Raw genomic sequence first — 22572 nt, 5'->3', positions numbered from 1 at the left:
AAAATTCCAAAAAAGAATAAAAAAGCACAGAAAGATTTCTGCCACTATTCAGATAATTTAATAATCAAATCTGACAGGATGCTCTATAAAGAACCTTGAAGACTATGGGATTTTAATCCAGGTATTTGCTGAGATAGCTGAAAATTTCATAGAGATATCAGAACTTTTTCTTCTACTATTGATTCTTAATTTACAAAGTTATACATATATTTATGAAGTGCAGCATGATATTTTGATACATGTGTATAGATTCTGCAATTGCTCAATCAAGTTAGCTAGCCTTTTAATCACCATACTTAGTAATTTTTATGTGGTGATGGTCAGAATTTTCACTACTATTTATAGGGATATCAAGATGTTCAGAACATCAAGGAGGCTAAAATGCACATCGTTATCAATAAAAAGCCAGTTCTACATTATAAACACAATGTTTTGGAGTTGGATTATGTGGTACATGCCATCAGGCCTGGTCGTTTCATCTTATATTGGAATAACCCAGGCTTCTGGAGTTTGGGTGACTTATTTTGTAACAGCTGTCTAGTGCTAGACTGGATCTAAAAGCTCTCAGGCAGATGACATATGAAAGGATGCTTTCACATCAGAAAGCATGGCTTTCTTTTCCTGATGTGTATATCATGGTACCACATAATATCATGGTACTAGACATAATATCATGGTACCACAAGTTGAATAGTATCTCCACATTCCCAACTGTGAACATACTGAAGTTCTAATACCCAAAATGTCTCACTAGGAAGCAGAGTGTTTACAGAGGTGACTAAGTTAGTCAGGATAGTTGGGTAGGCTGTAAGGTTGTAATCCAATACGACTAGTATTGCTGTAAAATCTGGAAATAGACATTATAGAAAAAAAACGGTGTGAAGAAAGCCGGGAAGAATACCTGTGGGACCTGAATTTATGCTGTCCAAGCCAACAATACCTAGAGCGATATCAACAACAACCTTTCAGTACAGATTTCAGGGGATGCATGGGGCTCTGCCAAGACTTTAACCTCCAGAACTGTGAGAAAAGAAATTTCAGTTACTTCAAGTCACCTAGTTTGTGTTGCATTTCTTTTTTTTTTTTTTTAAAGATTTACTTTATTTTTTTTTTAATTACAAAGTCAGACATACTGAGAGGAGGAGAGACAGAGAGGAAGTGGAGCCGCCGGGATTAGAACCAGCGGCCATATGGGATCAAGGCGAGGACCTTAGCCACTAGGCCACGCTGCCAAGCCCTTGTGATGCATTTCTGTGGCAACCCTAAGAAATTAATATAACATTAGGTTTGTTATATGTTGTGTATAAACTAAAATTGAAATGTCAATGAGATGGTCAAAGAAGGTGGATAAGAACTCGCATTTACTTTTACCATATTGGTTACTCATTACTATGTCAATTAATTCCATAATGATGTAAATTTGTGCTGAAGGTATGTTGGAGTTTTTAATTGATCAGGATGATACTCTGCTGGCTCTGTCTTCAGACCAGAGAGGGTATACCTAAGAAGCCGTTGAACTTGACTGGACAATAAGATGCTGGACTCTATGTTTGGTATATGCTTGCAATGGGGGAATCTCAACTGAACTTGAACTGTGGTTATGCAACAAGGTGGAGGAATCCACCATGGTGGGAGGGTTTGGGGAGGGGTGGGGAGAATCCAAGTACCTATGAAACTGTGTTACATAATACAATGTAATTAATGAATTAAAAATAAAAAAAATATTTCAACAGATAAAAAAAGAAGAAATTAATATAACAGCCCAGAAAGAAAAACAAAAACAATGAACTGAGAAGAAATCCATGGTTAGAAAAATAATGTTAGCAGTAGTAAGTAAGGGCTTCCTGCAAGTCATTCCAGGAAAGGAACTTCACTTTAATGATTTTTTTCATATAAATTCTTGAGTTGATATTTGCCATGTTTCTCTTTTTACCAAACAAAGTTACCAAAGACTAAATATCACGGTTAAGATCATCTGACTGGTGGTAAAATTGGGATTCATTATTCTGGAGTCCTGACTTTTCACTACCATGCTATAGTACAGAGCTCAACCCATTGAAGTGCACGTGAATTAGGCTGAGACTAGCATCACAGAATTTCTGGAAGTTGTCAACTCTTGCTGACTTCAATGGTGAATTTGATTTAGAAGAATATAACTCATGCAAGCAAAAAAGGAAAGTGACTATAGTTTCACATAGACTTGCTAAACATTTCTAATTAAGGAAGCTCAAGGTCATTAGTCTCTTCTCCATTCAAAGCATTCAAGTTAAATAGAGAGTGACATACTTAATTGAATTTTATGGATTCACTCATTCCATTAACATGATCTGAAGCTCTACCACATGCTTGGCACTTGCAAGATGGTTGTGGTACATTAGTGAAAAACAGATAATGATCTCTGCCCACTTCCATTCCAGTGATGAGAAACACAGATTTGCAATTCAGAAAATTATAACATTAGGACAAAAATCCAGCTTTTACAACTTCCCCTCTTCATCATTTTACTTCTTCAGAAAAGATTGGAAATGCATCCAAACATGTAGGTGTTTTTCTTCCATTTATTTACAGGTACATTCACAGAAACACATTTGTACTCCTGGCAACAGACAATTTTCAACTGTGATTTAAAAGCTCTGATCTACTTCACAACGGGATGTTTAAGTCATCTAAAAACACAAGAATTTGTCAAAATGTAAAAAAGAACCATTGAAAGCAAAATTCAACAATTTGCCCAGTAATCTGTTACCAGATCTGACAATCTCATCCATCACCATCACATAGCAAGCAGCAACCTCTGTTTTGGAAGCATAAACTTTTATCTTTCTTGCTCTGAAACCATAAACATGATTCTCTGAAAAGAAATCTTCCAGCAACAAATATTTCTAGATTTGAAAAGGATTTGAAGGGATTCTTTTTTTTTTAATATATTTTTATTTTGATAATCTTACATAGTTGATTAGGGCACAAAGGACCAACGGTTACAGGAAAGAGGGTAAGACCATTGTTTCCACACTAATATCTTTTTTTTTTCTGTCTCTGGGGTAAGGGGAGAAACAAAGGGAGAAGCCCAACCCAGTCTCCCACTCATCCCAGGTCCCCGATATGGGGCATACTCCAAGGGTCTTGCTCAAGCAGTTTTGATAGTTCAACGATTCTAAATTGCTGCCAATCTCGCCGTTTCAAGCACGATGAAATCTCTTCAGAATCCATTGGCTGACATTGTCTCTTCATGGTTGGGGTTCTGAGACCAGCAGTTCAGTTGGATGGATCTCCAAAGAAACTTTGTCTGGGGTGATCCCAGACCTGATTCCTGTGTGTACTTGGCATTACAGGGTCGGGCACAGTACGTCGCTCCAATCAGCTTATGCACATGCTGGTGGTTGCAATTGCTGGGTCAGTTCTATTTCCTGTCCTGTCTTTCACATGAACCAATGATTGTTGCAGTCCAGCCTGATCCTGCCCACTTCATACTTGGCCTTCATGCAAACCAGTGGTAACTGCAGCCTAGTTGGGGCGATTCCCCATAATCCCCACCAGGTCTGCCCCTACCCCTGGTTCCCTTGCTTGCCACTATGTACTGCACTGCAGACATGTTCAGTCTGTTCTACATCCCATTTAGCTCTCATGCATGTCAATGGGCATTGAAGCCTAGTTCAACTCAATCAGCTTAACTATCCAGCCTGCACACATACTGGCAGGTGCCTTTCTGTCCAGCCACCCCTGCCCCTGTCCTGGTTTTCATGCTCTCCAGTGGTAGTGGTAACCCAAGAGGGAGGTGCCCACTATTTCCCTACTAGGCCACTCCCATTCCTGGATTATGCCTCTTCAGGTGGTTTTGGAGTTTACCTTGACAGATTTAGCTCCCAGCAGCAACCTCTGCCAGCTGATGCTGTGGCAAAGCCCAACCCACTCTCACCCACTCCAATTTATGTTTGCAGCAGTTAGACCAGTCAGCCCAGCTAGGCTTTTCCCTGATCTAGTTCACATGAGGCCCACAGGTTTTGTAGCCCTGCCTGGTCTGGTCTGCCCTCATTCCAACTCTCTCCAGTGGGAGTGGCTATCCAGTGGGAGAGCACACATTACCCTGGCCGCCTTTGCCCCCTCCCTCCCTCATTCTCACACGTGCTGGTTGGGCACTGCAGCCACATCTAGTATGTGTTGCGACCGAACCTTGCCTGAACCACACTCTGTTCTGGTGCTCGGATTCGTCAGCATGTGATGTGAACTGGTTCAGCCTGGTCTGCCCCCGACCTATGCCAAATGTCTGTCTGTGGGTGTCTTTCTCTTGCCTGCTCTGGGTTGCTCCCTATTGTGATGCTTGCATTCACCTGCAAGGACTATGTCCTGACAGAGGAGTTTCCCAAGCTCCTCCATCAGAACCTCTCCCAATGCCAGATCTTGCACATACCGGTGAGTCCATGGGCCAGCACTACTTAGTCCACATCCTGTCCTGGCAGGAACAGTGGCCTTTCCTGACTGGCCTTCAATCCATTCTGGTTCTTACTGTTGGATGTTTCAGCCCAGTCAAGGCTCTTCCATACTCAGACACAGTTCACACATGGCTCAGTAGAGGCAGAGACCTAGCCTAGTCCATCCTACATCTACCCAGGCTCTCCAGAGCACCAGATGGTGCTGGAGTCTAGCCTGGTTAGGTGCACCCATTTGTGCCAAGGGAGACTGCAGCCATATCAAGACCAGAACACAGCCCCCACTGCAGCTCCCACACTCCCCAGCGGGAACCCCAACCTAGCAAGGGTGTGCTTTCACAGCTCCCCAACCAGGTCTATTTCCAGCCCTAAATTACGCACATGTCAGTGGTTGCTCTGACCCAGCTGGCTTAGTTCCTCACCTGTCTCAGCCTTTGCCTTTGATGCTGTGGCCCAGTATCCCTGGCTCATGCAGACCAGTCGGTGTAACAGCCTAGTTTGGCATGACTTGTATTCCATCCTGATTTCTGTTCTTTCTTGTGAGTTGAGGTTTGCTTGACCTGCCCGGTCTGCTCCCTTCCAGTTGCAGCTCAGTCTACCCCACAACCTGTTTTAGGATGCACATTCGTGTGCTGCTGGCTTGACCTGCCTAGACTGTCGTCAGTTCCTTTACCCATAAGTGATGGCAGGTTCCATGGTCAAATCTAGGTCAGCCCATCACCACCCTAACTAGTGAGTTAACAAGTGGGACTTACATTTCCACAGGGTTGGACCCACACTTCCCCCACAGAATTTACCCCCAGACCTGGTTCTCTCATGTATAGGTTAGTGTCTTGACCCTGCCAAGTGTGACCCATTCCCTGTTTCAATACTCAGTCAGGTACTGGCACCTAGCCCTGCCAGACAGGCCCCCAGCCAAAACTTTCATGTGGCCTGGTGTGTAGCATTCTGTGATGCTCTACGCTAATGAGTCCATCTCAGGATTCCATGTGGGCTGGTGAATTGGTCTGGCCCAAATAGATCTTATGGACTCTCCCCTCCAAACCACCAGGTCTCAGTCCCCATGCTTGCCAGAAACTTCCGTGACCCCATCGCTGGGAATCACTCAAAATTCATCCCTCACCTACACTCACACTGGGTTTATCCATGGATGTCCCTAAAAGCCCCAGAGCTCGCTGCTGGGCACCTAGCAGACAGAGCTTGACGTCGAACAGTTACACTGGCCACCCCAAGCCTAGGACTTGGTCACCACTTGGCAGCAGTGACCATGGCCTGAGTCCCCAAGCACTGGGTCCAGCCTGACTGGGGCACCCCCTGCAGCAGCCAGTGCAGGGGGCTGCTTTCACCCCAGCCGCACAGCCGAACCTTGAAGGGATTCTTTCAAAAGTTATTAATATAGGCTTCTCAGATAATTCTAGCACATGATTTTTAAAGCAGTTTGTGATATCCTAGCCAAGTGTCTTTTTTTACATTTAAAATATTTTATTTTGTTTTATGATATAGTTTCATGGTTTTGGGGTTGCCAATGCCCTTCCCTAAGGTCCCTCGTCCCCGCCCCCTTGATATTTAGTTTTACAATGGATTTCTTTCATGAATAGTCACAAGTTCATCATACTGTTATTGCAGTGTTTCCCAACACTGTCAGAGTCCATCATCTTACTATTAGGATGTATTAAATTCCTTCACTGGGAGTCCATCTTTGGTCTATATACCAAGTGTCTTTTTAAGTAGTTTTAGATTATAAAAATTCTCTTATGCTTCTGGAAGAATCAACTGCATTATCCTCTCCTAGAAACTATCCTTTCCCTAATGTCAGAGTTTAGAGATGATTTTTTTTCTACCATAATATACCTCTTTATTAATTTTTTTCACAAGTTTTTTTAAAGCCTAACACTTTTTTAAAAATTACTTTATTCATTAATTACATTGTATTGCATGACACAGTTTCATAGGTACTGGGATTCTCCCCCCCCCCAAGCCCTCTCCCCATGGTGGATTCCTCCACCTTGTTGCATAACCACAGCTCAAGTTCATTTGGGATTCCCTCATTGCAAGCATATACCAGACATAGAGTCCAGCATCCTATTGTCCAGTCAAGTTCAACAGCTTCTTAGGGAGACCATCTCTGGTCTGAAGGCAGAGCCAGCAGAGTATCATCCTGATCAATTGAAAGTTCCAAAATACCATCAGCAACAATCCAGGTACAATGAGGCTGGTGCAGAGTCCACTGATTGACATAGTTAGAGATGATTTTCTAAGGCTTTTTGAGAGTGACAACTCTGGCCAGTTCTGGAGATCACTTTGTCATTGTGCTAAGGATAGTGCTTCCTTCTATCTGCTAGGGTTTATACTTCAGGCATGTTCTTATGCTTATTTTAGCATTTGCATGTTATAAAAAGCACTGTGAAGACAGTGATCCAAAAGCTTGGGGAGTATAATTAAGATCACCTTAATGAAGGAAGTTTCAGGTGTGACTTTGCTTAAGTTAGGAGTCACCCACCTCCCTTTCCCAGTGATTGTGTCAGAGCATTAGAATGTAGTATTATGAACCAGCATTGGACACCCAGTTGACTAATATCACAAAATGAAGTCATTAAAAAAATCTGTGTTCTTGGAGAATGGGAAGCACGCTAAATTCACTCAGCACATCTGCTTTATTAGGGAATATCAAACCTCCCCAATATTACATTTTAAACTCTGCCCTTTGCATAAGGATCGAACTCTACTTTGTTTCTAAAGTTCAGTGTTGATTTTACTACTATGAGGCAAAATCATGGAAGAGACACACACACACACACACAGAAAGAGAGAGAAAGAAAGGAGAATGTGTCTTTTATTTCTACTTCGGAAAGCTGGTTAGTTCTTTCTCATACTCCATAGCAATTTTGTATTGTCTTTCCGCTGCTTTCACTTTATCTCAATCAATGTTACCATCCTGAAATGGAAGTCTGAATGTAAGAATAATCGACATATAGATTGTCCAGGAGACAGCTCTTGAGAAGATCACTATGGTTAGCACATGGGCCACACTTGCGTTACTGAAAGCTTATTATCAATTGTACAGGTAATTGATCTTTGCATGTGAATAAAGAGCACAGAGTGGTTGAGATTAGCTATTTCCTGAAGTAACACATTCTAAAAACACTATAATAATGAATGGAGGAGCCAGCATGTGACACAGTGGATTAAACCACTGCTTACAATGCTGGCATCTGATATGGGCACTGGTTCAAACCTGGCCTGCTCCAACGATAACTAGCTTCCTGCTAATCAACCCAGGAAAGCTATGGAAAATGACTCAAGTGCTCAGACCCTTGCACCCATGTGGGAGAACTGGATTGAACTCCATGCTCTTTGCTTCAATCTAATCCTATCCTGGACATTGTGGCCATTTGGGAAAGGAACCAGCAGATGGACAATCTCTCACTCTGTTGCCCCCTCTCTTTTAATCTGAATTATAGGTAAATTAATCTTCAAAAACATATGGAGAAGAGACCTTACAATGACTATTTCACAATGCCAGGATAAGAATGTGTGCTAATAGTAAACAACTTTTTAACTGTAAAATACATTATAAGACAATTCAGGGACAGATTAAAAAAGAAAGCTAAAAGGTAAGAATTGTATAATATATTTTCAGTGTCACTTAAGAAAAAAGATGTTCTGATCATATAAATATCCTGAATATTATGATTTCACTCGGGGTGATTATATCAAAATATCAAAGTAGGATCATATGAAGTGCTACTCACATTCATTTTAGATGAAAATTCAGCTCTTATTGCTTCATCTCTACATGCACAAACTAATTTATCCTTAATAATGGTAATATATATTCAAGCCTGTAGGATTATCTCGCTAACTCATTAGTTTTTCTTTTTCTTACTAAAAATAATTAAGTTGCTTTCCTGTTCACACTTCAGCCTTTTGTGGAAGCCATTAGTGTAATTTCACCCAAGTGTGATGACTTCCACATGCACAGAGACAGGTTATGGTGCACCAGTTTTGCCATAGGACAGCCACTTAGGGCCAAAATATGTGCAGTAAATTGCTCATTCCTTTTACATTCACTTGTTCTCTTTAATGTTAGCAGCTATCAGCAAAGCTCCACTGTAACTACGAACACAGAAAGCAACAAACATCCATATTTTTTGACACTGAATTTGGAATGGAGTTTGAAAACACACAGTCTAGTGTCAAGTCAAATAAGGGGAGAATCGTGGAAAATATGAATTCTTCTGTTTGGATCAACAATTATCCATTTCTTTTTCTAATATGCTTTGCTCAAGTGAAAAATGCCAGATGTTTAGTTATTTTATATCTTTTAAAATTTGTTTACAATTTTATTATCATGATTATTATCATTTTTATGATACAGTTCCATAGGTCTTGGTATTTCCCTCAATGGGGACCACCATTGAGTCCCCCCACCCGTTGAGTTCCCTTTATTGTTACTATAGCATAGTTGTTCATACACAGTCATGTCCATCATTGCGGGGATGGACAATGGCAGAGTCCAGCATCCTGTTGTCAAGATATAGTTAACAGTTTCATTGGGAATCCATCTTTGATCTGGAATTAGAGACTCACACTGAATTGTATCCTCAAATCTGAATATGATAGTCTCCATTACACAGTTACTATACATCCCCTTAAATGAAAAGCCACAATATAAAATCAACAATAGAAAGAAAAATAGAAATTCACAATGCCACGAAGTTCTCAAGAGGTTTTGATAATTTAACAGTCCTGAATCGTTGTCAATCCTACCACTCCAATCACGATGAAATCTCTCCAGAATCCACCGGCTGCTATAGTTCAACTTAGAGTCTCCATCTGCCCAGATCTTCACAGCCAACACTTGGAGTAGTTGATCAACTTGTTTTTTCCTCTGTCCTCTGCCATGGTACCAGGTCTCCTCTGGAAGCTCCAATGTACTGCTATTTCTTCCATGTGCATTTGGATATGCTGTACACTGCTCTGTCTGAGCCACTGAGGAGGCCCAGATTTGACACATGCACTTCATGGTCAGATCATGGAACCACCAAACTAAGAACCTCAACCGTGGAGAAAAATGCAGAATTTTCTCCACGGTTGAGGTTCTTAGTTTGGTGGTTTGGTTGGTAGGGAATCACCAAAGAAACCTCATCTGAGGCCACCCCAGACCTGCTTCTTGTGTATGCTTGCCAATGTATGGTTCAGCACAGTACATCATCCAAATCAACCTACGCACACACTGGTAGTTGCAATTGCTGGGTCAGTTCTGTCTCCAGCCCCGTATTTTACGCAAACCAGTGGGTGTTGGAGTCCAGCACAATGCTGCCCACCACATACTCAGCCTTCACATAAACCAGTGGAAGTTGTGGCCTAATTGAAGCAACCTGCACTAATCCCCACCAGGCCTGCCCCCTACCCTGGTTCCTGTGCTTACCTTATGTACCACTGACTTGCCCCGTCTGTCCCATATCTTATTCAGCTCTCTTACATGTCAATGAGCACTGAAGTCCAGTTTATCCCAACAAGCTCCACGATCCAGTCCATACAGGTGTCAGCGGGTGCCACCATCTGTTTAGCCATACATGTACCTGGCAGAATTTGACCCCATGCCAGCATCTGCTAGCTGATGCTGTGGCAAAGGCCAACTCACCGACACCCCTCTGGCTTATGTATGTACCAGAAGGTAGTCAGCCCAGCCTGGCTTTTTCCTGAGCTAGCTTACATGTAGGCCATCAGATATTGTGGCCGTGCCCAGCCTGGTATACCCTCATCCCAGCTCTCACGCTCATTAGTGGGAGTAGTGGTCCAGATGTGGGGCCACTGCAGCATCCCCCACCTCCGACTGGATTCATTCCCACAACCCCCCGGATTTCACATGTGCTGGCTGGGTATTGCAGCCTAGTCTGGCACAGCCTGCCTCAACTCAGCATTTGCCAGTTGGTGCTGTAGCCTGGCCTGGCCCGGCCCACCCCCAATTCCAGCTCACACTGGTGGGGAATACAGCCTAGCCCAGCCCTACCATCCCCAAGTCCTGGCTCTAATGTGGACTGGCATGTGTTGCGTCCTGACCCACACTCCATTCTGGAGCTCAGATTTGCCAGGGGGTGATATTAACTGACCCAGCCTGGCCTGCCCTTGACCTGTGCCAAATGTATGCCAGTTCGTACTGTATTTTGTCCTGGTCTGGGCTGCTCCCTATTGTGATTCTTGCACTCAGCTGTAGGGAGTGTGTCCTGACAGAGGAGTTACTAAGCTTCTCCATTAGAACCTTTCCCAAATGCCAGATCTCGCACACACCAGTGGGTCCATGGGCCAGCCCTATTTAGTCTACCTCCTGTCCCACAGGAACAGTGGCCTTTCTTGATTGGTCCTCATCCATTCTGGTTGGGTGATATAGCCCAACTAAGGCTGGTCTGTGCCCAAACACAGCTCACGCATGGCTCAGCAGGGGCAGAGACCTAGATTAGCCCATCCTATACCCACCATGATTCTCACAAGCACCAGTGGGTACTGGAACTTAGCCCAGTCTGGTGCATCCCAGACCTAGCCCACACACATGCCAAGGGATTCTGCAGTCATATCCAAACCAGACTGCAGCCCCCAACTTGGCCCTTGCACTCACCAATGGGAATCACACCCCAGTCAGGGCATCCCCTCTGCTCCCCAACCAGGCCTATTCCTATCCACAGATCTCTTGTGTGCCAGTGGTTGCTCTGACATGGCATGGCATAGCCCCTCATCTATCTTAGCCTTTACCTTAGATGCTGCAGCCTGGCCTGACCTAGCCAGCCACCAGTTCCAACTTTTCGCTGGCAGGTGCTGCAACCTGGCCCTGCTCAGTCTGCTCCTATCCCTGGCTCAAATAAACCAGTAGGCCCTAGCCCAGCTTGACCTGCATTCCAGCTTGGTTTCTGCACTCTCCAGTGGGCTAAGGTTTGCTCGGCCTTGCCCAGTCTGCCCCCTTTGAAAACCAACCCACACCCTAACCAATGGATGGGGTTACCTTGCATAGCTTGCCCGGCCCCTAGGTCTGGACCACATGGTTACCAGTGGGAGCTATGACCCCATAGGGAAGTTTCCCAGCCTCCCCCATTTGCTCCACCCCAGACACAGATCTCACATGTGCCAGCAGGTGCTAGGCCCTTGCCTGGCATAGCCTGCCCCTCCACGTTGGCCTTTGTATGAGCAGGTGAATGTTGTGGGCTGGCCCGCACTACACCCTGTTTTAGGTTGCACATGCAGGTGCTGCAGCTTGGACCTGACCAGTTTATTTCCAGCCCCAGTACCTGTGAGTGTTGGTGGGTTCCATGTTCACACCTAGTTCAGCCTGTCACCACCCCAAACCAGCAGGACTTGTATTTCCACAGGGCTGGGCACACTTGTCCCCCCATAGAATCTACCCCTGGACCTGGTTCTCTCTTGTGCTGGTTAGTGTCATGGCCTTGCCTAATGTAACCTGTTCCCTGTTCCAATACTCAGTCAGGTACTGGGATCTAGCTCGGCTAGACAGGCCCCCAACCACAGCTTTCATGTGGGCTAGTGTGTGGCAGTCAGTGCTGTTCTACGCTAACAAGCCATCTCAGGATTTCCATGTGGGCTGGTGAATTGGTCTGACCCATACAGATCTTCCAATCTCTCCCCTCCAAACCACCAGATCTCAGTTCCCCAGCTTAGCTGAAAGTACAGAGGCCCTGCTGTTGGGTGTCCCCCGGGATTCAGTCCTCACCTACACGTACTGTCCCTAGGCCGTAATTCGTCACCCTCAAGTCCTGTGGAGCCAAGATGGCCCCAGACATTCTGAAGCAGCCGGGCTGGGTCTATTTTATGTCTTTTCAGGTTATTTTTCCTTGATTTGATAGGGGAGATTTAGTGGGAGGAAAGCAAGAATGATGAAATTAACTTATTTTACCTTGGAAATTCTGAGCAATAAAAATTTCTACTTTAGAATCATATGGAACTGTAGCATTAAAAATTTTTTTTTTATTGTTAATTATTTTGCATTATGTGACAGTTTCATAGGCTCTGGGAATCCCCCCCTCCCTCCCCCTCCCCTCCCCCCAGTGGATTCCTCCACCTTGATGCAGTATTACAGTTCAAATTCAATCAAGATTCTTTCATTGCAAACATATACCAAGCATAGAGTCCAGCTACTTATTGTCCAGATTGGTTGAACAGTTTCTTGGGGAGACCATTTCTGGTCTGAAGTTTGAGCTGGCAGGATATCATCACAGTCAATTAAGAGTCCCAATATAACATCAACAACAATTTGCAATGTTATGGAGTTGACATGGTTTTGAGTAACCAGTGTATTAAAAAGAAAAAAAAAAAGGAAAACAAGTCCTAGCCACAACCTATGATTAGCTCATTGACATTTCAATTTTAGTTCATATACAGGACAGGCTGCTCTATACCTTAAACTGGCCATAAGGCACCATTCAGCTGTTTCGTGTCCATTTCATCTTAGTATTTAGCCAGTTGTTGTGTTGAGGTAAAATTTTGCTGATCTTGGCAGATTTTAGGATAATCCAGAATGGCTTGTAACTCTAACAAGATATATGTCAACATTTTAGGTGCAGAACATTTTTTTTTTTTGGGGGGGGGGTGTGCAGGAAAATCCTCAACACCATGGTGAGGAGTAACTAAACTTTGTGACCCACCCAGCGAGGCATGAGCCAATCCATGCCAGCTCTTTCCTGTCAGATTTCAAGTTTGTAGCATTAAAAATTAAAAAGAAAAAATAAATGTTAGCTAAAAAACTCAGGGTCTCTGAAAGTGTGCGTATTGTTTCTCATATTTATATGAAATCCATTTTCAATGATTAATGCTATTAAAATTCATTGCAGTTTTGGAAATAACTCTTAAAATTTTCCTATGGTCTTGTCTAAATTGATGTAATTGTCAAGGTTGTCCCCTCTGATCAGAACTATCACCCACATGGCCTCAAGTCTTAATCACTGTGAGAAGGGTAAAATGACGTAGCAACCAAGAATCATAGGATTAATTCCTTTAAAAGGCTTCGTTTTGAATGAAAAGCAATCTCTTCTCATCCTACTTGTCTGCTTTGATTTATCTGACTCACATCCTCAGGTCTCCAGAAATACTTGCCCTCATTATCTCTTTCAAGTCATTTTTGTTCAAGTAGACCATGCAGGGCAATCATACACCATTTCAGTGGAGGAAACTGCAAGACTCATGCTAAAGATATATCATGGGCTATGGGTAAATGAAAGGGATAAGGGAGATAGACAGCAACTGGGAATATTTTCTGTTTAATCAGAAGTGAAATTCAGATTACATTAAGGGTATAAATTCAACTGCTTCATGTGCTATGGTCAAATCATTATATAATCCTGTTCAGTTATAAACACTATAAACACACATGATCATAAACAAAAGAAAGGTACTCTCTCCAAACATTGGGTAAAAACATATCAAATGTTTATTACTTATCCATGTTTTAAAATAGAAGTGTTTTCCCTTTCTGAAAAGATACTTTGAACTGAGACAAAGGCAGCACATGTTAAGAAATAATTGGACCCACCTAACAAAGAACATATAACAGTCCTTTTTTAAAAAAAGTACTGCTGTTGGGCCCGGCGGCATGGCCTAGTGGCTAAAGTCCTCGCCTTGAGCGTGCCAGGATCCCATATGGGCGCCAGTTCTAATCCCGGCAGCTCCACTTCCCATCCAGCTCCCTGCTTGTGGCCTGGGAAAGCAGGAGAGGACGGCCCAAGGCTTTGGGACCCTGCATCCGCGTGGGAGACCCGGAAGAGGTTCCTGGTCCCGGCATCGGATTGGTGCGTACCGGCCCGTTGCAGCTCACTTGGGGAGTGAAACATCGGATGGAGGATCTTCCTCTCTGTCTCTCCTCCTCTCTGTATATCCGGCTTTCCAATAATAATAAAATCTTTAAAAAAAAAAAGTACTGCTGTTAATAGTATGAAAGCATTCAAAAATAAATATCAAACACAAAAGTAGTTCTCATCTAAGTGATATGTCAAATTTTGAATTCAAGACTTTCTAACGGATGACCTTGCTTCCCTTTGTTATTAATAATAGCTGTAAAGACTTTAGGAATTACACTGCATCTCTGTCCTCAGCACCTAACTGCACTCTGCCCATCTCAAAGCAATCGGCTGTAGACAGTATGATAAGCTGCCACTTGCAACACTTGAGGCTCGTATCAGAGGGCCTGGTTTATGTCCCAGAATCATTGTCCTTCTGACTCAGCCTGCTGCTAATGTGCCTGGGAAGAGCAGATGAGGGCCTAGGACCTAGCTACTTTAGTTCCTGCCACTACGCTGTAAGACAAAAATGGAGTTTATTGTTTGAGGCCGTGGCCTTGCCTAATCTTTACTATTAGGAGATCTTGGGGAATGAATCAGTAGATGGAAGATCTCTCCTTGTGTGTGTGTCTCTCTTTCTCTTTGTTACTCTGTCTTTAAAATAAAAAAAAAAGATTTAAAAAATATGATAAATATACATAAGAAAAAGCCACTCTGATTTCAGTCCTCTAGGGAAGTGCTCTAGGTTTGTAATTCACAGATAGGATTAAGAGGTTAGCCATCCGGAGGCAGCATTCTCAACGTTAATACTAAAATGAAAATACACATATTGGATGACTCAAGAGACTAATAAGATCTTTGGTGTATTGCAGTTTCTGAGTGAAATAATTCAAGATGAGAATCTTCTTTTTGCCACTAATTTATCAATAATAAAAACAAAGCTCCATGTAAGACTACATGACACATTTTTATCAAGCTATGTGCAAATACTGCATATGCACATAAAGAACTAGAACAAAGCAGCAAGGGCAGAAATGCTGTGAAAAGATGACTCTTGAGGGATGACTAAAGCTTTGTTTTGTATCATGAACATGCACGTCACGTCATCATCCATTCAGTCTGTCAGCTACATCCATGTTGGCAAGTGAGAGATCCGCATGGAGGAAAACAGTTCTCTCAGCTCTCCTGTCTCACAGGCACAGCCGAGGCTGTTCAGCAGCATTGTACAGGCTAAATTTGAATTTCTAGGAGTGGTTCAACAGACTAATCATCTAGTTGAAATTCTCTAGTTGGAAAAAAAAAAGATTTACTACCTGAGATTTTGATATAAATTCTCAAAAAATTTCATATATAATTTAAATGTAAATTTTTGACTTGATGCTATAAATAATTTACATTAATTTGTAAGTGGTGATAACTTCCTAGCTATTTTTCATTCACATATTGCTACTTATTTTGAAGGCCTCCTTTGCTATTCCCCTATTTCTTGTGAAGAATCTAAATACCAAAAAGTTATCATTAAGTATTGATTTTAAGAAAAGTAACAATTATATTTTGAAACAAAAAGGCAAAACCATTTTTATTTTAATTATATCTTAAAATAAAAAAGCAAAACCCTTGAACTTGAGAGCAGAAATAAAAGAAACTATGTGTTTTTTTTTTATATCTAATCTTTCTATATAATGTATAGTACCAATACTCCCCTTTACATAGAATTGACTTTCTTCTGAAAATGTGAGTGCAAAATTGTCCTTCATTAAAATGTCATTACTTTCCAGGTAGTTATTAAACTAAAGCCAATTTAGATTAGATTATAGAGCAAAACTGTACCACTGAGTGTTCTACTGATCTTTAATTTGTTCGTTCAAAAATTTTTGGCTTTATATTTTTTATATATTTGAAAGGCACACTGACACAAGTGTGTGTGTGTGTGTGTGTGTGTGTGTGTGTGTGTGTGAAAGAGAAAGGGATAGAGAGAAAGAGGCAAAAAGAGAGAGAATATCTTCTGTGCATTAATTCCCCAAATGTCTGCAAAGACTAGAACTGGGCCAGGCTGCCACCAGGATCCCAGAACTTGTTTCAGGTCTCCTACATGGGTGACAGGGATCCAAGTACATGAGTCACCACTTGATGCCTTCCATGTGTGTACATTAGTACAAAGCTGGATCAGAACCAGAGGTGGGACTTAAACCCAGGCATTCAAACATGGGATTCAGGGGTTCCGTGGGGTAGCCTAACTGCCGGGCCACAACGCTCACCCCATTCCAATTTTCATATTTGACTTTCCTTTTGCTTCAGTTCCTGTTATCAGCATCATGAATTTTGTCATTCCATTTCTTACATTTAACATATACAGTTTCTTTCTGGCTCAATGTGTCTTTACAAGATATATCATTAAAATTAAATTTATACAATTAAAGTCTTAGAGCAAAATATTTGAGGCATAACATAATATTAAAATACTTTTGTTAAACCTAGCATTCTGCTGGGCTGTGCCCAAATACTTTTGCTAAACCTAACATTCTGCTTGGCTCTGCCCAAAGTTGACCAAATACTGGGAATTTTTCTTTTTCTGTAACATCTTTAGACTCAGCAAACCATTTAACACTGCTATTGAGAGTCATTTTACAAAATCTTGACCAAATGTTACTGGCTCTTTTCTCTTTCTGCCCTACCTATGTTTCTTTAGATCACATTACAATTTTCCAGGGAATCTTTGAGACTTCCATGCAGCCAAAGTTAACATTTACATATGGAATATATTATTGAAATATCTATTTGTCTTCTCCTTTCTAAAGGTTGTTTCTTCATTTTCAGCATGTCACATTGCTAATAAATGTGAGGAATTATTTCCTTTCCTGACATCTGGAAAACAGTTTGTTCAATAATAACATCAATTAAAATCTGAATTCCAATTCTTGCTAGGATCCATTACTCAAATTATATTAATAACCATTTGTATTTCTACTATTTCTTCTTTAGTATGTTCAGAACTGTGTTTATCAACCTTACAGGAATATTTGTAAGACATAATTACCTTTGTGAAAAAAAAAACCTCACAAATCACAGATGGAAAGAATTACATATGTATAGTACTACCTTGGTGATACCGTTAAATCAAATAAAAAGTATATTTCTTTCTCATCAGAGCTAAAATAAGTATACCCTACTTCCCCTCAACTTGTTTTCCCATTCTCTCATAGGTGAAATTAAACACCAATATTTCAGGCTTTAAAATAAATCACACTGCCACTAAAGGAACAATTATTTCTAAAAGATATAAACCGATATTCTAGCTTTATTCAAATCCCAACATAGATAGTATCTTAAGGCCATCTCAATTCTTATTGGAAGAAAAGGTAGTCTCTACTAAATATAAATAATCGTGCTGTTGGCTGCAGTCCAGCTTGTAAGCACTTTCCTCTGCCGTCTCAGCAATTCTCCTGATGTCAAAGACACCGTAAAATAAATGGGAACCATATGGCTCCTCAGCAGAATAGCCACACTGTTATAAACAAGAGGGCAATACAATTCATTACCACCACCAGTGAAATATTTGGGAGACATGGAAATATCTCAATGCAAAATAAAGCCACATGAAGCCTTCTCTCACAATGACAGAAGGAGAAATTTGCCATTCTTCAGCTCTACTAACCTATTTTGCTGCTTTTACCTTTTCTTCAGTACCACCATGAGTGTTTCGTAGAGGCAGGATTAAATAGCATTTTCTACCTGCTCAGTGACTTCCCAAACAGTATTTTATCTGACTCCACAATATAGTCCCGTCAAGCCTAATATATCAGGATAACCCAGGTCATAGTATCACTGACAAACAACAACAAACCAAATCCTCAACAGTAACAAAAGGCATACAACTCTTCTAAGATCTCTTGGAAGTTATTCTGAAGAGCAAGACTGGGTCAAAGATCATGCAGTTGAACTTTGAACTGTACTAGAAAGGATGAAATCTAGAGGAAAGATTTGATTTATAATAAAGCCTACACATGCTTCATGATATTTATTTCCCCCTAAAACCAAAGATGCTAAAATAATAAAACGAAGCATTTAATAAATATTGTTTTACTGTCTTTCTATGTTAGATTCTGTACTGAGAACAGAGGCCTGGCTACAGGGTTGAGAACTGAACATCTTTTCACCTGATTATTGCTTACAGCCCTTGAATACTTTCCTGTTGGACTGGTCTTTCCTACTTTTCAGTAGCTGAACTTTAGTACAGCCATTCAGCTTTTGACTGTCATGTATGTTAAACATTGTTACCCTGTGGGGAAAAAAAGCACCAGGTTTCAAAGGACAGTGGAGAGGGGGCACTGGGTTTTTTGGAATGTCTCCATTTTCCTAAATAGAATGAGTGATCCTAGAAGAGTAGTACAAGTGAAAAAGAAAAATCCAATTTTACAATAAATATTTTTGGTTGAGCACATGCTTCAGGCTTTTATAGTGCTCTCTGTACTGGCTGCAGTTGGAATGTTTACATCCTTCTAAAATCCATGTTGAGATCCTCACCTCACCAGTTATGACATCAGGATGCAGGGCCACTGGGAGATGATTGGATAATGAGTGTGGCATTCTTATGAGTGGCATGAGTGCCCTTATAAACTAGATATGAGAACCTCCACAGCTGTGAGAAACAAACAGCTATTTCTAAGCCACTCAGTTCACAGGTCATTGTAACGGCAACTCAAATGGACTAAATCAATGTCTAACACTTGTTCACATACGACAAGAACTTGCTTGAACCCCATGTTTGAAACTGAATTATTACTTAATATCTAGCAGAAAAATAAAATTGGGATTTGGCTTAAATGCCACCTCCAGGAAGTCTTTTACAGTACCCAAAGGCTTAGGTAAGTGGTCTGCCATACATTCTGAAAGCTTTTCTTTTTGGTACTGATGATAAAAAGCATGAGTGAGATTGATTTTCTCCTGCAATACTCAGCACTTGGGGGAACACCCTAAACTCACAGCAGGGGCCATAGAAAAACGCATAGTGTTGAGTATTAGCATTCACTTAATAGATACCATCTAATTAACGAAATGAGTGCATAATTCAAGAATGGGCTAAATTAAGAAGTATTTATACCTCCTAAAGATATTTTAGGTGAGATGGTATTTGCCAATTTCCTCCTGAAGCATCATGTTCAACATGTCTATTTCCTTCACTAAATGGTAGTTACTTTACCTAGATTCTGGGATGATTAAAACCACACACACACACACACACACACACACAAAACAAAACATGCATTGAAGAGAGGACTCATTTCCCTTATGGCTGGAAGGCACACATAACTTTTGTTTTAGAAACCATTTAAAATATGCTGTTTTACATATCAGAAAATAATAGCATAACAAAGCAACCCTGCACCTTAACAAATTTCTAAACAACCCACCAATAAGGAGCTTGTCAACCTATCTCTAAAATGCAGGAAGCCAGTAGAGAGAAGAGTTACTTGAATATTATAAAACAATTTTGAAAGAGAACCCCTGCTGACAATGTATCACTAATTGGTATTGACCTCCAGCAAAAAACACCACTGAACCTCTGCCTGTAGCAGTCCATTAGCGATGGATCTACAGAACGATTTTGCTTCTGAGTATTTAAATTGCTATTTGTGCCTTAGAGCAGTGGTTGTCCTGAGGAAAAAAAATCACACTGCTTAAGATTCAATAATTTCGTGTAAAATTTAAGTAATATATTATTGTGTTCTTAAGATGAATAATTTTTTCCCTTTTTTTGGTGGTGATGCATGTTGATGATGAGACTCAAGGAAAAGGCCCATTTGATGAGATCCTGAGACAAGAATCGGGAATAAGCAAAGAATGACATAAATGAAATTATGTGGACTGGAATGTAAATTGCATAGGGGCAGGGATTTGTCACATTAGGGACTGCACTTACCCTAAAACTAAAAAGTTAGCTTGTTCATGTGTTCACAGCTAACGGCAAAAAGACTCCTGTGTCAAAGACAAAATACTGTCTGCAGGTCAGCTAGCAGCAGTGGCAAAAATGTTTCTACAGAGATGTCAAATAGATGGGTGACACACATAATAGGTTTGTACTGCACCAAAGGCATAATCAACTTTGTGACCCTTTGCTTTGTAGTAAGCACTGAGCAACCACGCCTGTTCTTTGTTTCAGAGGCAGACATTACCTCATCCCGCAAGGTGGCTCGTGGCAAGCAGAATCCTGGGAAGTGGTTCAGGTAATGAGGAGTCAGGGCTGGGTATCCTTGGCATCCCCAGAAAAATAGATAAGACTGCATAAAATCCATGGGGCATGGTTTATTTCATTTCATACATTTAGGGATCACAATATCTGGGAATTGTTGAATTCTTTATTTTGTGGAGAGTTAAACTTGCGATTATAAAACAAACAGAAAGTATGCCATTGTAAACATGAAAGGAAATGGGAGAGGAAAGTGGAGGGAGAGAAGAGCATACTGGGAAGGAGGGTTGGGTGGGAAGTCATTATGTCCTTAGATATAGGAATATCTGAAATTTGTTCATCTTACATAAATGAAAAATAGAAAAAAGAATGCTTTCAAATATTAATGAAAGAACAGAGTCACTCTAACTTTCTCAGCATGCAACTCCAACTAACAATTTATTGGGGTTCTACATGACAGAATACAGCACAGAGAAAAGCTAAAGAAAAGAGTACCTTAATATATTACTATAAAGAATATGAACTTTTAGTTTTCCCAGAAAACGAAGAAGAAATAAATCTCTTATTGAAAGATATTTTTGATTCTAAATGAAATGAATGGCATTTGAATTTCCAAAGCTAGTGTCTCTTTTAAAATACATGTTTTCAATATAAATTTTGGCTATGATTTTTATCAAGTCACTGCTCCTCTTATTCAGTGTGTAACAATTCCACAAGTGCTGTCACATGGTAGGTGAAAGCATTTTTTGAGACACTGAACAAAACAATCCCTGCAGAGATCTACAAACTAAAGGGCTTTCTAAAGAATGCTTAATGAAGTGTTTTTATTCCTGTGAAGTATATTATTTTTCCTCCAGGTCTCCTCACAGCTTACAGATATTTCCTCTTGCCATTATCTTGCAAGGAGATCTTCAGAATGATTTTGTCAGCTCTGAGGAGTGGTATTGGCCACAGCTCTGTTAGTATATCTGTGAGGTGTACAAGTACTACTACATGAATAAAATCAGCCCCAAAGGGTCTGTGACCACCTTTTATCTATAATACTTCATGATACATGGCCCATTTGTCACTAGAAATGTTTTTCCAAAGCTAAATGTAACCTCAGGCTTGGGCTGCAGAAAAACAAAGGAGAAGCATGAAGAGGTCTCTTTTCCTTCTATCTTTTTCAGAGTTCATGTTTCTTGGGATAGGAGAGAACACAATCAGCTGAATAATGACTACACTGCATTGTATAAAAGATGGATTCAACTCTTGTATCTTGATAGAGAATCACCTCTCAACAATGCCCATTTTTTCTTAATTGTTTAGAGCAAACTGAAATTGGATAGCATAATTTTCAATATTCCTGTCAATCACTTCCTCTGATTTCCCGCTCAAACGTAGCTCAAGAATACCTGCTCAAGCGCAGTCTCCAAGGCCTTTACATTCAATTTTAAGTGATTTGCATATGTAAAATTTTCTTTTTTGACTCCATGTTTTTGTTCATGGAACACTTTTCTAAAGATGGATGAACAAAGTTTATGAATAAAAGCAACCAAGAAATGGCATTAAAATGTTTTAATATATAAAATAGTGTTCAACTTCACCAGTAAATCTAAGAACAAAAATAATAATAAAGTATAATTTTCGGGCCTGGCGACATGGCCTAGCGGCTAAAGTCCTCACCTTGAACGCCCCGGGATCCCATATGGGCGCCGGTTCTAATCCCGGCTGCTCCACTTCCCATCTAGCTCCCTGCTTGTGGCCTAAGAAAGCAGTTGAGGATGGCCCAAAGCTTTGGGACCCTGCACCCACGTGGGAGACCTGGAGGAGGTTCCTGGTTCCCAGCTTTGGATTGGCACAGCACCGGCTGTTGCAGCTGCTTGGGGAGTGAAACATCGGATGGAAGATAGATCTTCCTCTCTGTCTCTCCTCTCTGTATATCTGACTTTGTAATAAAAATAAATAAATCTTTTAAAAAAGTCTAATTTTATTTAAATTAATTTGCAAATAGTATAAAACCATAACACTCTCCAGCTGTCATAGGAGCATAAAGAGATGCTTTCAAAAAACTACTGAGTGGTCTATCAATTATTACATCGTCAAAAAAAAATTTCTGCACACACATCAAGATTCTTAGCAAATTTCAGCATTTGTGAACAAATAATTTTAAATCTAGGAACCAATATTAAGGATA

General features: G+C 41.0%; 1 protein-coding gene across 2 annotated transcripts in view; it reads right to left on the bottom strand.

The window, feature by feature from the left end:
- CSRNP3 (cysteine and serine rich nuclear protein 3) overlaps positions 1–22572 on the bottom strand; it is a 98701-nt gene that overhangs the window by 22677 nt on the left and 53452 nt on the right. The window lies entirely within an intron of this gene.

This window comes from Ochotona princeps, chromosome 5, assembly GCF_030435755.1.
Source record: "Ochotona princeps isolate mOchPri1 chromosome 5, mOchPri1.hap1, whole genome shotgun sequence".
Taxonomy (NCBI): Eukaryota; Metazoa; Chordata; class Mammalia; order Lagomorpha; family Ochotonidae; genus Ochotona; species Ochotona princeps.
This window is presented reverse-complemented; position numbering and strand designations above follow the sequence as displayed.